Source organism: Mesoplodon bidens, assembly GCF_964165515.1.
Source record: "Mesoplodon bidens genome assembly, chromosome: 2".
NCBI classification, from domain to species: Eukaryota; Metazoa; Chordata; class Mammalia; order Artiodactyla; family Ziphiidae; genus Mesoplodon; species Mesoplodon bidens.
Genome location: NC_138177.1, coordinates 147,921,213 through 147,938,808, shown reverse-complemented (window position 1 = coordinate 147,938,808; position 17,596 = coordinate 147,921,213). Strand labels below are relative to the sequence as shown.

Here is a 17,596-nt window from a genome sequence, read left to right as displayed (position 1 = left end):
GCTATACAGTAGGATCTTGTCGTTTATCTATTTTCTATATAGTAGTGTGTGTCTGTTAAACCCAAACTCCTAATTTATCCCTCACCCTCAAAATTCAATTTTTAGGAGCATTTCATAAACTCTGTATTCCAGAAATCTACACATTTGATTTTATTGTTAAGACTTTAACAATTTTATTTCTATGAGTGCCAGCATCTTACCCATTATTTTGTTATGGCCAACTCATTCATTTCCTATGAAATAATTTCCTGCCACTAACCTGAGCCCTATTCATGTGACATGTTTCAATCTCCATTACATTATCACTATTCCACCACAAACATTAAAAAAAGAAAGAAAGATACTGTAGTTTTAAGCCAATGATGTTTGAGGAGATTTTGGACTGGAGTTAATGTTGTAATGGGTTGAGGCTTTTGGAATGTTAGGATGGGATGAATGTGTTTTGCAAAGGGGATGAACAAGAATGTTTGAAAGCCAGAGGGCAGACTGCAGTAGGCTGAAAAATGACCCCCAAAGATATCAGGGTCTCATCCTGAGAACCTGTGGATGTTATATGATTTGGGAAAATAGTCTTTGTAGATGTGATAACTTAAGAATCTCAAGCTGGGGAAATTATCATGGGTTATCAAGGTGGACCCTAAATGCAGGGAGAGATTTGGCACACACAGAGGAGAAAATCATGCATGCCAAGATGCAGAAGAGAAAGACTTGAAGATGTTGGCCTTGAAGATTGGAGTGATGCACCCATAGCCAAGGAATGCTGGCAGCATCAGGGAACGGATTCTCCACTAGAGCCTTTGGAGAAAGCACAGCCCTGCTGACATTTTGGCTTTGGTCCAGGATGCTGATTTTGGACTTCAGGCCTCCAGAACTGTGAGAGATTAAATTTCTGTTGTTTTCAGTGACCATGGTTGTGGTGATTTGTTACAGCAGCCGTAGGGTTTTTGAACCAGAGGAGGGGGTGTTGTAACAAATACCTAAAAGTGAAAGTGGCTTTGGAATTGAGTAATAGGTAGAGGCTGGAAGAATTTTGAAGCACATGATAGAAAAAACCTAGACTGCCTTGAACAGATTATTAGTAGGCATATGGACATGAAAGATGCTTTGGTGAAAACTCAGAATGAAGTGGAAGCATGGAAGGAAATGCTTATAGTCTTAGAGAATACACATTTCATCATAACAGAATGTTGGGCCAAATATAAACATTAAAGGCGCTTCTGATGATGGCTTAGAAGGAAATGAGGAACATGTTATTGGAAACTAGAGAAAAGCAAACCTTGTTGTATAGTGGCAGGAAATTTACCCAAATTATATGCTACAGTTGTGTGGAAAGCAGGACTTCTAAGAAATGACCTTGGATATTTAGCTGACAAGATTTCCAAGCAAAATATTGAAAATATGGCCTGGTTTCTTCTTGCTGCTTATAATAAGAAGTGAGAATAAAGAAATAAATTGAGGGAAGAACTGTTAAACAAAAAGGAACTAGTTCTTTATGATTTGGGAAATTGCCAGCCTATCCAGATTGTAAAAATTATGCTAAAATGAAGAGAATCACTCTTAGGAAATCATGCCATGCAGAGAAGTCCAAGGGTGTCCTTTGTCGGTTCTGAAGAGGTCAAATGTGTGACACATAGATTCTCTCAAGAAACTCAGAAGGCAGGAATAGAGGTGGGATTATTCAGGAAAGGCCTATGGAGGATCTTCTTGTCTAATGGCATGAAGCCCTGTGACATACAGGGGAGATCCACAAGATTTATGAGAATGTTTTATTATCTGAGTTAGCTTGTACTGAAAGGGATCAAGAGAGGACAAAATGAAGGAAGGCTGCTGGACTCCAAATTCTACAGGAAAGAAACAAGCTAACAAAACTACTCAGCTGCAAATATGTGCTATCCTTCAAGAGAAAGGGAGAATGATTCCAAGACAAAACCTTAGTGTCAGAGGGTACAGTCATGAGCCCAGAGGATGGAATCTCAAGCCACAAAGGATTATTCCCAGGCCTGAAATATAATGACATTTTCCCTGCTGAATTTTGAAATTGCTACAAACCAGACTCCTTTCTTCTCTTGTCTTCCTTTTGGAATAGGAATGTCTATAACTCTTATACTAGGCTTTGTCGCCAATTTACTTTGGGAACAGATCAATTGTTTTTTACTTTCAGAGGGCCAAATATTTAGGGGAATTTTGTTCAAGGATGGCTTATACCCAGGCTCACACCCATACCAAAGTGAGATGATTTAGGTAATAAGATTGAGACTTTTGAGCCGATGATATTTCCATGAGACTTTGGACTTGAGTTGATACTATAAAGGACGGAGGTTTGGGGGGTTATAGGATGGAGTGAATGTATTTTGCAAGTGGAATGGACATGAATCTTTGGGAGACAGAGGGCAGACATTCGTAGGCTGAATAATGACTCCCCAATATATCAGATTCTATTGATAATTCTAGGACCATGTAAATATTACCTTACTAGAAAAAATGGTCTGGGAAGATGTGATTACATTCAGAATTTTGAGACTGGGAGATTATCCTGGGTTATCAAGGTGGCTCCCAGATTAAATCATTTGTATCCTGATAAGAGGGAGGCAGAGGTAGATGTAACACACACGGGAGATGATCATGTGAAGACAGAGTGAAAAGAGATTTGAAGATGCTGACTTTGAAGAATGGAGATATGTGGCCATAAGCCAAGGAATTCCAGCAGCCACCAGAAGCTGGAAAAGAAAGGGAATGAATTCACCGTAAAGATTCCAGAGAGAGTGTGGCTCTGCCAATATCTTGATTTTGGCCCAGGGACACTGATTTCACACTATAGCCCCAAGAATGATGACATATTAAATTTATATTGTTTTAAGCCACCAAGTTTCTGGTAAATTGCTACAGTTGCCTCAGGAGACTAAGATAGATAGGATAGTAATCCTTTCTCTGAACACCTCATAGAATTATTCATTCATTCAGTCATTCATTCACTCAAAAACTACTATCTTTTGAGTTCAAGTTCAGTGCCTAAAGGCAGAAAAAAAATTAGTACAATAAATTATGATAAAGGATGTCCTGAAGGAATGAATAGTAGGCATAGACCACCTAGAGAAAGAGAAAATTAAAAAATAAAGATATCTTGGAGGATGGATAGGAGAATACCAGTTGGAAACGCTTGAAAAGATTTTAAAGTATTAGCAAATCCATGGACATCATACATAAAAAAGCCAGGGATTAGGACACAATCTTCAACCCAACATTTCTCTCACTTTTCTCATTATTATCTCATTCGAGGTCATATCCAAGACCCAAAACACAGAAAGTAAAAAAATATGCATTTCAGGAAGAATTCCTTGGAAGGCATCCTCCAAGGGGCCCCATTTCCTACAGACCTGCCCTTCCACTTATTTACCTCTTGCTCCCAACACCCTCCTCCTTTGCCTGTCCTCGTGACAGCTAATTCATTACACAACCCATGAGGCCAGAGTTCTTTTCTTTCTCCCCTAAATCCTGGGCTCGGTCCAAACTCCAGGGCATGTAACCACTTACATTCATTCCTCTCCACTTTCCCCCAGTTCCACGGAACTGATCTCCGTCCCCCTCTGGGCTCCCCTCCCCCCACCACAGGGACTCTTGGACTCCAACTCTTTCCCTTAGTTGGCTCAGCACCAGCTTTTCGCCCACAGCATAGGGGCAGTAAGGGAAAGACCTTTGAAGTGGGAGAGCCTGGGTTTGAATTCTGCTTGTACCTCTTTCTTTCCCTCCCTCAGTCCTCGGCTTCTTCTATATAGTTGGGATCGCAATGCTCGGTAATAGTGAACACTAGTGAGCACTTCCTATGTTCTAGGCACTGAGCTCAGCCCAGTATATCATTTCTCCCACAACAATCCTACAAAACTGATGAAAAAAGAAAATCCCCATACTCTAGAGGAGAAAACTAAGGCACCAAGAGCTTAGCTGCTTGCTCAGGATCACTCTGTTGGTAAAAAGTAGAACCAGGATGCAAACCCAGGGAGTCTAGCTCCAGAGACTTTGCTGTTAACTGTGAACGTAGAGAGATGACTAGTGGGTTGAGCCACTGTTCCATACGTGACAGCCCCCTAATTTTCCAGGGGCGTTTCATGTTTGATCTGTTTTCCAGTGTTTCCAAGTAGCAGGAGAGTGTTTCAGGTTATCAACTCCATGTACTGGTATGAATGCCAGCCTCACTATCCAGGGCTGCTGTTGTGAGAAAGGGTTAGGCAAACCATGTGCTTAGATGGAGCAGTCATTGAAAATGATGTTTATGGAGACTTTTCAATGGGCTTATAACAAAGTGATCAAAGCAGACTGTACAACTCTCTGTAGCGTATGAGCTAAACTCAAAAAAACTGTGTTATCTGTGGTCAATATTCATTAACCAGTAAATATTTTTCCCATTCATTTGGTACCCACACAACCCAACCAAGGACTCCTTGAAGGTTGTCACTAGGCGTTCTATATCCTTATACCTTCCATAACCTGGACCAGAGGACTGTGTCTACTGATGATGCCCAATAAATAGTTACTGATTTGATGAACAGATGAAGGAGGGACAAGCACAACTTTGCACTGGTTCAATCATCACCTTCAACAGACCAGGGTCAGTTTTGGGTGTCATATTTTAAAAAGGAAATTAATATTTTTATTCCAGGATGCTTCCTGATTCAGTTTATAGGTAACAGAAAGGCAGAAGAGGGGATGTAGTCAATTTCCAAGGCAGCAGCTTGAAGTGATTACTGCTGTGGGGAGATCACTCCAGGCATTTCTTTTTTTTTTGCGTTACGCGGGCCTCTCACTGTTGTGGCCTCTCCCGCTGTGGAGCACGGGCTCCGGACGCGCAGGCTCAGCGGCCATGGCTCACAGGCCTAGCCGCTTCGCGGCACGTAGGGTCTTCCCAGACTGGGGAACGAACCCGTGTCCCCTGCATCGGCAGGCGGACTCTCAACTACTGCGCCACCAGGGAAGCCCCAGGCACTTCTTGTTTTCTGTGTTTGAAAAAGTTGGGTTTGATGCTGATGCAATTTATCATATTGTTATTATTTTTATTCTCCTACAAAGGCTGCAACTTCCAGGCAAAAGTTTTTTAAACCTAAATATTTGCTTGCTTTCCCCATCCAGTGCAAGGCACAGAACTATTCTGTTTTTCACCTGAGTCAATCTATATTATCACTTTTTACCTGGAATGAGATACAGAAGTGATTCTGAGAAAGTGAGGTCTCTTACTCTGTACTCTGCACGACACAGGCAGTATAAGCAGGAAAGGTTTAAAACTATCTCCTCAACATTTGCATAGTGCTTAGACTTTCCAAAGCACAGTCACAGTGACTCCTCAATTTACCAGGTGTTATTAACCTTGGTTTATGGACAAGAAAACAGGGCCAGAGATGTCAGTTGAGTTTTCAAGGCACAAAGCAAGTAAGTGTCAGAGTTAAGACCATCACCTCAAATTTCTAACTCCAGGTTTGCTAATACATTGCTCTCACTCATTTTGCAGCTACTTGCTTTGTGCTGGCATGGTGCCAAGTGCTTTCTCTATGATGTCTCTTCATCCTTTCAATACTCTGTCCTAGAGCACACACCACTCCCTGGACAATCTCTCCAACCTTATCTCAGGCCACTGTCCTACGTAGTGGCAGCTCCTGGGAGACACCATACTTTTTCCTACTCCAGACTCTGTGCTTGCCGTTCCCTCTCCCTGGAATGCTCTTCCCTTACTCTTCACACAGTCAGCTCCTTATCAACCTTCCGGTTTCACCTTGAATGTCCTTTCCAGCAAGAGCCCATCCTGGGTCACTCTATCTAAGCAGGGCCTCCCGTTAGTCTCTCTCCCAGTGCTGTGTTTATTTCCTTCTTATTACTCACTACTTTCTGCAATCTTTTTACTTTGTTGTTTACTTGTTTATTATCAGTCTTCCCCCCATAGAAGGAAAGGGCAGGATCATGTTTCTCTCCTTCCCCTGAGACAGGGCTCTGCACATAGCAGGTCCTCAATAAAAATGTGTTGCATGACATAACAGGGCTGGAATCAAGGTGGTTTCTGTATTGAACAACAAGCTGGAATTCTCTTTCTAATGAAAAACTTTGATGCTGAAAAGAAATCTCTTTCTGGCTACAGTGGAGATAGGCAGGCACCAGATGGAAGTAGGTTGGCCAGTTTGGGATTGCTGTGCTCACCCAGGGGCAATAAGAGGGTGGCTTGGACTTAGAGCAGTGGCTATGGGGCTGGAGAAGGGACTGAGTCCAGAGATGTGTAAGACAGGGTGACTGGCTGGGAGAGGGGGTGCAGGAAGAGAGAGTGGGTGCTCCCTGGGCCTTCCTGGGCAGCCTCCTCTCTTCCCCACTGGCCTGGCTGGTGATGCTGTGTTCCTGAGTGGCCTGGCCTTCTGTTGCCATTTCAGATCCAGCCGATGGGGAGTCTTGACAAGGTGGTGTCGTGGGCCCACCAATCCCCCTACACCCACCCACTGTGGTTGGGACAGTTCCTTGGCTTCTTGAACATCTATGACACTGACTCTGCCAAAGCTATGTACAGTCGAGGAGGTGAGGGTTCCTGGGAGAAGGTGGAGCTTCCTGAGAGCAACGGGCTCAGGGCACCATGTGTGGAGGGGTCCTGGGCCTATGCCCTAAGTCTGGGCAGGTGAGGTCCCCACCCTATTTATCACCAGACCTCATCTGGGAACCCCTCAGTCCCTGCCTGACTCAATCTTCTCTTTCTCCTGCAGATCTTAAGGCCCCATTTGTGTATAACTTCTTCCTCCAGTGGATTGGTGAGTGGGCACCTGCCTTCCCTTCCCTTCCCACTCCACTTTGGTGCTGGGGGAGCAGCATGCTTCCCTGGCCCGTCTCTCCCTGCCCTGTTCCCACTCAGTCAGTTATCCCATCCATCAGACTGCCTGGTCCCCATGTTCCCCTCTTAAGCTCAGCTGCTCAGTGGGATTACAGGGCAGGAGGCAGAAGAACTCCTGACTGGCCAGGGAAGTAGCCTTCAGGTACCTTCTCCTGCAGGGTTTGTCTCTTTCCCTGCATGGACATCTATTCTACTGGTTCTGTTTCTCTGTTAGAACTCTGACTAATACAGATTTTAGTACCCAGAATGGTTGTAGAGGAACAGAATCTTTGGATGAGTTTCCTGAATTGGCTTCTGGGTTTTCCAGAATTGGTTCTCTAATAGAAGTAGTTGGAAAGATACTAATGACTCTGTGGTCAATGGTAAAGAGGACACAGGCAGTCCAGGGCACGAGGTAGCAATAGAGATACACAAAACATCATCACTGGATGCTACTAACCAAACTTTTATAAAAGGCAAGGTTCTGATGACCATATATTTGATATCATGACATTTTAGTCAAACTAAAGGGTATAATAAGACTGGCTGGTTGCTCCTGGCTGCACTGGAGAAAGTGCGGAAAGAAACGGATGAGATGGGGAATTTGAATTGCCAGCCCAAACTACAGGTAAACTACCAGAAAGCTTCTTTGCCTATTTCCTCTTCATTTGTTAGGTCTGGTGGGGTTTTATCTTGCTCCTTCATCTGCTGTGTGTTTTTCTGTCTTCTCATTTTGCTTATCTTACTGTGTTTGGGGTCTCCTTTCTGCAGGCTGCAGGTTCGTAGTTCCCGTTGTTTTTGGTGTCTGTTCCCAGTGGCTAAGGTTGGTTCAGTGGGTTGTGTAGGCTTCCTGTTGGAGGGGACTAGTGCCTGTGTTCTGGTGGATGAGGCTGGATCTTGTCTTTCTGGTGGGCAGGTCCACGTCTGGTGGTGTGTTTTGGGGGTGTCTGTGGCCTTATTATGATTTTAGGCAGCCTCTCTGCTAATGGATGGGGCTGTGTTCCTGTCCTGCTAGTTGTTTGACATAGAGTGTCCAGCATTGTAGCTTGCTGGTCGTTGAGTGAAGCTGGGTCTTGGTGTTGAGATGGAGATCTCTGGGAGATTTTTGCTGTTTGATATTATGTGGAGCTGGCATACAGAGTGAAGTAAGTCAGAAAGAGAAAAACAAATACTGTATGCTAACACATATATATGGAATCTAAGAAAAAAAAAAAGGTCATGAAGAACCTAGGGGTAAGATGGGAATAAAGACACAGACCTACTAGAGAATGGACTTGAGGATATGGGGAGGGGGAAGGGTAAGCTGGGACAAAGTGAGAGAGTGGCATGGACATATATACACTACCAAACATAAAATAGCTAGATAGTGGGAAGCAGCCTCATAGCACAGGGAGATCAGCTCGGTGGTTTGTGACCACCTAGAGGGGTGGGATACGGAGGGTGGGAGGGAGGGAGACGCAAGAGGGAAGAGATATGGGAACATATGTATATGTATAACTGATTCACTTTGTTATAAAGCAGAAACTAACACACCATTCTTTCATTCTTTCATTCTTTTTTATGGCTGAGTAGTATTCCATTGTATATATACCACATCTTTATCCATTCATCTGTTGATGGACATAGGTTGCTTCCATGTCTTGGCTATTGTAAACAGTGCTGCTATAAACATGGTGTTGTTTCTTCCACTGCCAAGATTCACATGTCCAGGAATCAAGGAATGGAAATATGAGTGGCACCACTCATTATTATTATAACGCCAAGTGATCCTGTTAGCAAAATGTTTGCTTCTTGTCCCTGCAACTTTATGCTCTGTTAGCCTAGAGCTCCCTTAGTTCCAAAGGGAGGCAGGCTTCCACCCAGAAACACAACAATGATGACACTGAACTGAAAGTTAAGGCTGCCACCTGGCCACTTTCGGCTCCTCATGCCTTTGTATCGAAGACAGTTTCTGTACTGGAATAATCCTGAATACTGAAGTGAAACTGGTAGGTTCCTTACCATTGAAGGTCAGGAGGAGTATGTCCAGAATAGAGGAGATACTTTGGGTGACTCTTAGAACTACCATGCCCAGTCATTAAAATAAATGGAAAAATGTCACAGTGCAGTTCAGACAGGCTAGTAATGGCCCAAATCCTTCAAGAATGAAGTTTTGAATCATCCCACTAGGCAAAGAACCATGACCAGATGAGGTGCTTTCTGAGGGCAAAGAGAACATAGAGTGGGTGATGGGAGAAGGTAGTTATCATAGCTAGTTATGACCATGTGATCAATTGCAGAAACAAGGACAGTAATTATTATGAGTATTTCTTCCTTATTTTGTTATGAATATGACTGTGTGTGCATGTTTGTGTGTATCAGACTTTTTTCTTCCTTCTCTTATTCTCTTCACATATAACATAAGGTGTATTAATAATAGTTAACTTAACCTCACAGCATTAAAATTCCAGGATATCAGGGAGAAGAGTGACCACCATCCAATGACTTTCTGTTGTCTTGAGGGGAAAGGGTTAGAGTCTTTCAATTATACGTCAGATACTTGGCAGAGTATGACTTTATAAAGTCTTTATTTGCAGATTAAGTATGGTTTAAGGGGATTTGTAGGGATGCCAAGTTGAAGGGGTGGACTGTAATGTTTAGTTTTTTGTGTAAACTTGGATAAGCTGTAGATGCAGTTAATCAATTAAACAGAAGTCTAGCTGTCGCTCTGAAGATTTTGTAGATATGGTTAACATCTACAATCCACTGAATTTAAGAAAAGATTTCCTTGATAATCTGGGAGGGCCTAATCCACTCACTGAAAAGCATTGCAAAGTTCTAGAAGCTGGGAATGCAAGAAAAGAGATTCTCCCTTAGAGCTTCTGAAACACCTTGGTTGTGGCTCAGTTAAACCAATTTCAGATTTGTGATCTCCTAAACTGTAAGATTAAAATTTTGTGTTGCTGGGGCTTCACTGGTGGCACAGTGGTTGAGGGTCCGCCTGCCGATGCAGGGGACGCGGGTTCGTGCCCCGGTCCGGGAGGATCCCGCATGCCGTGGGGTGGCTGGGCCCGTGGGCCATGGCCGCTGGGCCTGTGCATCCGGAGCCTGTGCTCCACGGTGGGAGAGGCCACAGCAGTGAGAGGCCCGCGCACCGCAAAAAAAAAAAAATTTGTGTTGTTGTACGTCACTAAATTCCTGGTAATTTTTTTGTAGCGGGAAGAGGAAACTAATACAGAACAGACAAGCAGGCAGAAAGGGAAAAAGGCAGGGAGAGGGCAGACAGGCTGCAGTAGGGCTGGTGATGAGGAGTTTGGCAGACAGAGATACAGGTGGGTAGGAGAAAGGTAACAGAAAAAGAAGTAGGAAGCCTGAGAAAGGGTGAGAGAGTCTGATGGGCAGGAAGCAGGAGACAAGGTAGGCCGGCAGGTGGGCAGATAGAAGCAGGAAGTGGGCACAGAGGCAAGGACAGGAGAGAGTGACAGCGAGCCAGGACGGCAGGCAGGGGCCCTCAGAGCTCGTTCTTGTCTCCAACAAGCATTACAGGAGCTTCCTGAGCTGCAAGTGGATCCCATTCTGGGGCTTCAGCACAACTTTTGGAACGGGAACAAGGACCCTGGAGGGATCCGGTGCCAGCTCAAAGCGAAGCAAGGTCAGGGCCACGGCCACCTTCATCTCATTCATGGCAAACTGCTTCCCGATGCAGTTCCTGGGTCAGGGAGGGAAAAGGAAGTGAGCAGAGGCTTCTAACCCCTGCCGGGCACAGGGCAGTCAGGGTTCTCCTCTACGTGGCCCAGCCCCGATCCCTTCCTTATGGGTCACACTGAACGTGCCGTCCAAGCCTCGGTCCACCCTCTCCCCCTGACCTTTACAAAGCCCACCTCTCTCCAGGACTAGCTCCTAATTCCTACTTCTGCTCTCAGCAATAGCAAGTCCTGTTGGGTAGGGTTGGCCCTCTAAGCCACAGGGTCAAGTCACGTGAATCAGTAAATATGAATTAGTACTTTGTTCACTCGTCCACAGGCAGTTTCTGGTTTCAGGCCAGGCCAGGGCACTGTAGGGGCGTCTGGGGAACTCTTGTGCCCTCACCACCCATGGCAGACAAGTAGGGGCCCCAGTCCCCAGACAGAACAGGACAGAGTTGTGTAAGGAAGTCAGGCAGGCTTCTTGGAGGGGCCACGGGTTAGCGCCCCTCAACCTGCAGGACCACTTGCCTCCCCCTTAATGCTCTGGCCTCCTGTCTCCCCGCAGCCCCTCAGTCAACCCGCCCCTGGAACCTTCCCATTCTACTCCAGCAAGGCCCCTCCTCCCGTCCCGTGGGCTCCTCACTGGCCTTTTCAGTCTCCTTGCCTCCCCTCCCTCTAATGCAGCCACGGCGGCTCGGGGCCTGCTGCGCCCTCCATCACAGGGAGGACACGTCACGGGGCCTCAGCTGGCGTCACAGCGCTCTCTGGGCTGCTCCTCACTCACCTCGCCCCTGTCCAGCCCCTCTTCCTCACTCCACTCCTGTTGAGGTCCCCTCCCCCCTCCTCTGCTGGCCACATGCTCAAGACTCAGTCTAGTGACCGCCTGGCCTCCCGCCTCTGCCGCCTGCACCTCTTTCTCCCACATCCTCAAGGACACATCACCGTCCAGTGACCAGGACAATGCCAGAAACATGGAACATTTAACAACCTGCTCAGTGAATGAATGAGTGAGTGAAAGAAAGAAGGAATGATGTCTGTCTTGAGTAGAGGTGTTTGTTATTTTGTTTTTTGGCCGTGCCACGAGGCTTGCGGGATTTTAGTTCCCTGACCAGGGATTGAACCTGGGCCACGGCAGTGAAAGCCCAGAGTCCTAACCCCTGGACCGCCAGGGAATTGCTGAGGTATTTGTTTCTTGACTGTGAACTCTAGGAGGCAGGGACAGTGTCTTTCTTCTCTGCCTTCCCATCTCCTAGCACTGAACTTGGCACACAGAGACAGCTTAATAAATAGTTTTATATTTAAATAAAGTTAATTGAATTGAAAAATAAAACCATAATGGAATAAAAGTAAATATTAATTCTGACCTAGGAATTGAGCTGCCTAGTACATACCCCCGTCCTCTAGTGGCAGCCGCATTATGTGCAGCCAATATCTATAAGAAAGAACAGGACCCTGGCAGAAACCAAAACCTAGAGCGTATTCTGGAAGCATGTTTGTGTCAAGCCTGTTCCCTGAAGGTTGATTCACCAACTAAAAATTTCACAGAATTAGAGATTCAGAAAAAAACTTGTTTCTACTAAGTAATTACAAAGTTTATGGAAGTTACCATTACAGGGGAGGATTCTAGCAGCCTGGGAGGATTTTCCCAGCAGCCGATATGGAGTATTCTTGTCCAGCTCAACAGCTATTTCAAGTATGCTCTATATTTTACATGCCAGAAACCTTTCAAATGTTTGTATCATATACAAATTAGTAGATTTTTCTCTCAAAGGCATTTGATTGTCTCAATTCTATACTTTTGCCTGCTTGGACTATTGGACTCAATGTATAATATCATGGAAAAAGATCTAAGATCACAGGAAAAGTTTTGACAACTGGGGAAATTGTCATGTGTATCAGACATTAATATGCTGTCAAAACGTCTTTTGGATAGACCCCAAGTACAAAGTGACACACATTGCTAACAAACTTTCTTAAAAAGCTGCTATAACTTTTCCAGTATATGGCTTCAACAGTTTCATGCAGGGCGTCTGAAAATGGAAGCATATGTAAACAATTCATGATGCAACAGGATGCATAATGGGGAAGTAAATAGAAAAGGTGGGACTGAGAAGATGTAGAATTAAAAAATCTACCCTTTAAAATTATGACAATTGAAACGGAGGACAGTTGAAATTTAACATACAGTGAGTAATTTTAATTAGGTAGAGTCATCATCTTACAGTGAGGAAAAACACTACAATACACTAAACTTGGAACAGCCATCAACACTGAAATGTGGCCAGCCATTGAGAAAGAGCTGTGGGTTACTCTGTGGCCTGCCCTAAAGGCCACTTGTATGTTGAACATACAGAAACATGCTTCCATCCCAATACACCAACATAAAAGCCATAACTGCATGCACCACATATGAATGCAGGAGGTCACAGACATGGGGTAGCACTCAGTGACACCCAGCTGCACCAAGTACAGAAAGCCTCACCTGCATCCTCCTGAGAAGGGCAGGAAAGCATGGCTGTGTTGAGAAGAACCTGGTGCAAACTGGGATGGGTCAAACACCTGCAGAGAGAGCACCGGGGCCAGGACAGGTGGGGTCAAACTCCTTGCACCAATCCACCAGGGGATAAGAATCCCGAGGGGGAGCAGGGGAAGTGCTGGTCTGGAGAGAGCATTCCATCCCCTCCTCCCATGGCCATCATACCTCTGGTTTCGGCCACACCTTCAGGTTGTGGTGAAGCCCATAAAAGGAGAGGGAGAGTGGGATTCCTGTGGGGCAGGGAGGAGAGAGAGAAAACTGATGGTACCCATGGCAGCAGGAGCAATGTGCACAAAAGGCCTGGGAGCCACCATGAGAGCTACCCTCCATCATTCTGAATGAAATGGTGCTCTTGCAAGACAGGTGGGCTGGAGGTGACAAAGCACAACAGCACAGATTAAGAGTAGGTAACCATGGCCCAGGATTTAAAAGGGAAAGAATTGGAGGCTTACATTTAGGAGCAATTCAAGTGACAGCTCTCATTTATCAGGTGCCATCATGAGTCCTCGGGGAATGTGGATTAACTCATTTAATCCTCACAGCAGCCCTCAAGGAAGGCACTCCTATCCCCATGTGCAGATGACTCACCTAAGCTTCTGAGAGATTAAGGGACGTGACCATAATCCCACAGTTAGGAGGTGGCAGGGCTGGGATTCAGACCCACTGGGAGGTGAGCCAATGGGTGGCCTCCAACCACGGCAGGGCTCTCAGACCTATTCATCAGCTGCTCTCCGCCATCCACCTGAGGGCTCCTCAGAGACTGGACCATCTGACCCATGACAGTGCATTCCCTGAGCTCCCTCGTTTACATAGACCCCACATGGAAAGAACCACATCTCCCACTGTTTCTGTCTGCTTCTCCCTCAAGCCTTCACATCTCAGGGAAATGGCATTTTAGGGCTCCATTACAAGACCACATTCAGGGTCTAGCATTTGTTTATTGCGCTTTTGCTGTGTTCAAGTTCTGTGTCAAGCATTTCATACACCTTATCCTAACTACAGAGTGAATAATTATCTTGAAGTGTAAATAATAGTCAGAATATCCTGGAAGTGGGCAAGCCCATGTGGTTTTCTGATCTCCCATGTGGTCTTGCAGAGAGCTTAGGTTAGTGGGTGGGGTGAAGTTCATACCTGCAGGTAAGGAGCATCCATTAAGGAAGGTGATGGGCTTGCTCAGATCTCTGAAAATGAATGGCACTGGTGGATAGAGTTGCAGTGCCTACTTGATGCACGTGATGGTGTTGGGCATCTGGTTCAGTGGTCCCTGAAAGGCAGCCCATCTGAGGGCAGGCAGGGCTGGACAACAAGGGGTTCCCCACTGGCTGAGGGGGCAGGGTTCCCCCATCTGTTGGGCACTCACCAGGTGATGGAGGCGCCATCCCCCAGGAGGCTCTGGATCTCTTCCCGGCACCTCTGCTGATGCTCGGGGTGGGGAGTCAGAGCATGGAGGATCCAGGAGATGCCACTGGCTGTGGTGTCTTGATCCCTGAACATGAACGTGTCCACTTCTGCACAGAGGTCTGTGTCAGACAAGCTGCTCCCATTCTCCTTCTGTGGAGGCAGGGAGAGTGCAGGGTTTGCCCTTCCTCTGTGTTTCTGGGCAAAGCCTCAGGCCTCTCCTGCCCACACTCACTCTGGCAAAGAGGAGGATGTCCAGGAAATCCAAGTGCCTCTTGCTCCTCACCTTCTCCAGCTCTCCCTCCTGCAGGTGAGCTTTCCTCAGTTTGACCCCTTCATCTGTCCCAGAACAGTGGTTCCCAGGGAGAGCTGAGGGCTCCTGGGGGCTCAGATGCAACACCCACCATAGCCCCATCTGCCCCTCAAGCCCAATCTGGGTACCAGGTGGATGAGGACGAGGGTGGGAATGGGCGCACATGTCAGGGCAGAGAGCTCCAGCATCGTCTGATCCAGGTCGGGAATCCCCTCAACAGTACAACCCGTGGTGGCTCTGCCTCAGTGATGCTGGGAGGGGGTCTCATTCAACCATAGCCAAAGTGTGTACCCAGTGTGGGTGTGTGCCAGCTCCTAAGAGGAAGCAGGAGTCTGGGCTCTGCCTGAGGGGTCAAGGCCAGGCCCTTTTACATGTGCATGATGGGGGTGGGAGGGCGGGAGCCGCCCAGAAGGATTAGAAGAACCTGTGTGTTGATGGGTGAGCTGACAGGCCCGGTGACTCCAGCGGCCTTCAGGGGTCAGCCTGTAGATGATGTCGTTCTGGCGGAAAGCATTTCTTAATCCGGAAAAAGTCAGATTGCCGAGGTCCCTGATGACCTGGATGTAGGATTGGATTTTCCTGAAGGGAGAGGATGCAGAGGAGACTGGAATGGAGGGAGCCTCTGACCTGGAGACGGAGTGGGGCTCCGGGTGGGGATTCTTCAGTCAGTGGGGACAGGCAGCACTGAGGCTTTGTCATTTCTACCTTACAACCCTGGAGACCCTCAGTCCTTTACAAGTGACCTGAGCAGCCAGGCTCCTCCCTGTGCAGGAATCAGGAACCTGTGACTGAGTCATGGTTGGTCTGAGTGGAATTTGACTGTGGTCCATGGCTCTGTGCAGAACGTTGCTTTCTGTGCTGATGAGCATCCACGCTGTGCTAACTCCCTCTCAGGTAAGTCCTCCCCAGCTGGTAAGAACAAGGACTCTCATGTTGAAGGGTCGTCACTGACCTGGTTGTCTGGACATTGCCTTGGCGGCTGAAGGTGCATTCATGATGGTGTCCAGGGTCATCAAGGAGACGTGTCCAAGGACCTCCAGATGTGAGTCCAGGCTGACGAGCTCCTCCCACTTGTCCTGTGATGGGAGGGGGACACTGACCCTGCTCTGCTCTCCCAGAAGGCCTGTGCTGACAAGGCCAGGCTCTCTCTCTGTCTCTCTAAATCTTCGGATGAGTTTTCCTCACTTTCTAAGCAGATGTGTTTTAGCAATTTAAGGCTGTAGCACACATGTGTAATGTGATGCCTATTTTATCAGAAACTTTTATATTTCTGGCCTTTTGGAAGGCCAGAAAGCATAGTTTCTCAGAAGACAAGGGGGAATCTTTTGTATCCTGAGATCAGACCTGGATAGACGATGGCCAACATGGTAAGCAAATTTGTCAAGGTAAGAGATAGCATAAGATTCCAGTACTAGGGTCCCTAAGAAAGGGACATCAGAGACTTCCTTTCATTCATTAAACGTTAGCTGAGACCAGTTGGTGAGAAATCAAAATCCTGCAGGACCCAGCTCTGTGAATGTATGATAGACCTGCTCCCATTTCCTCCCCTGAGGAGCTCAATTCCATGCAGAAGCCCTGGGTCCCAGGCCAGAGCCCGCCTGAGTGATATCCTGGGATGTCTACCCTTCCCCCAAAGGTGTCATTTCCCAGGCCAGCCAGGGGCAGCTTGCCCTGCTGTCAAGGGGAATAACCCTTGATCTAGTCCACTGTGTTGAAGACATGGAGTTGGGAGGATAGTGGACCCTGAATACACCATGGCCCACCCGGGGATGATTATTTTTTGTCAGGATGAACCATCACTGCCAGCTGCCTATAGGCCTTCTTCAGTTCAACATCCGATGCTGTGACTCCAACCCCTAACACATGAAAAGGGTTTAGCTCATCCTCAGGAACCCCAGCCATGGTCAACAGTCGAGCCACGTCCTCTTCAGGCTGGCAGTAGCAACCACTAGCTACAGGTGCAGTCCCCTGCTTATTCCTCTGCTTGACCCAAGGCCAACTCCAGCCAACCCCACTGAACTATTCTCACCAGCTGCTGCCACGGCCTGCTATCTCTCGGCAGAATCAGGCACTGCTGCCAGGTGGGAGAAGCCAGCCAAGAGAAGAGCCAGGTGGCTTTACCCCTCCGGCCTACCTGGTCACTCAGTGCTACCAGAAACTTCCAGCGCAACTGTAGGCAGCCCAACAAAGGGGCCAGAGCTGGGAGCAGCAAAGCACCCAGTAGCCTAAGAAAACTGGTGAACAGCCCTACCCCATAGCAAAACCCTTGGCTGAGAAACTGGAACATTACCTGGTCCCAGCCCCCCAGCCGCCCTGACCAGACTCCCACCCAGACACAGAAAAGGTCCAGATCACTGCCTTTCAGCTGCCTGCGTGCATGGATGAGTTGGCCATAAGTTTCCACGTACTCCCCCACTAATACCAGCAGTTCGATCAGCCTCCAGAAACCTGACTGTCCAAGCTGACACAGTTCCTCTGCCCCCAACAATTCCAGTCCTCTGCCTGACTCCGTTTCCGACCCAGCCGATGTAGACCAGGGGATCTGGGATTGCTGCATCCACCCTCCCAAGTATCTTCCTTGGCTGGAACGCGGTGCCGTTGTCTCCGGGGTGCAGGTTTCTTTCCACTGGGCACATGTGAAAAATCACTGGGAAACTTAAGAGGTTCCTCCTCATCATATTCCTCTTCCAACTCTTCATCTTCCCCCAAAGCGAAGAGCTGTGGTAACTCCTCCCCGGCAGAGGGCCAGGAGGAGCTAGGAGAGCAGCTCCCCTGGTTCCGCCTCCTGTTCACTCTCTGCTCGGGACCCAAGATTTTTAAGTGCATTGACTCAGATGTCCTATCTCATGTATTAG

General features: G+C 47.2%; 1 pseudogene across 1 annotated transcript; it reads right to left on the bottom strand.

The window, feature by feature from the left end:
- Positions 1 to 10,348: 10,348 nt before the first annotated feature.
- LOC308612664 (cytochrome P450 4A11-like) lies at positions 10,349 to 17,567 on the bottom strand (annotated as a pseudogene). The gene is made up of 10 exons: positions 17,390 to 17,567; positions 16,876 to 16,940; positions 15,694 to 15,817; positions 15,166 to 15,320; positions 14,664 to 14,767; positions 14,391 to 14,581; positions 14,162 to 14,294; positions 13,196 to 13,260; positions 12,977 to 13,053; positions 10,349 to 10,517 (listed from the first exon to the last, which is right to left on the bottom strand). The product of its transcript is annotated as a cytochrome P450 4A11-like (transcript).
- Between the last annotated feature and the right edge of the window lie 29 nt (positions 17,568 to 17,596).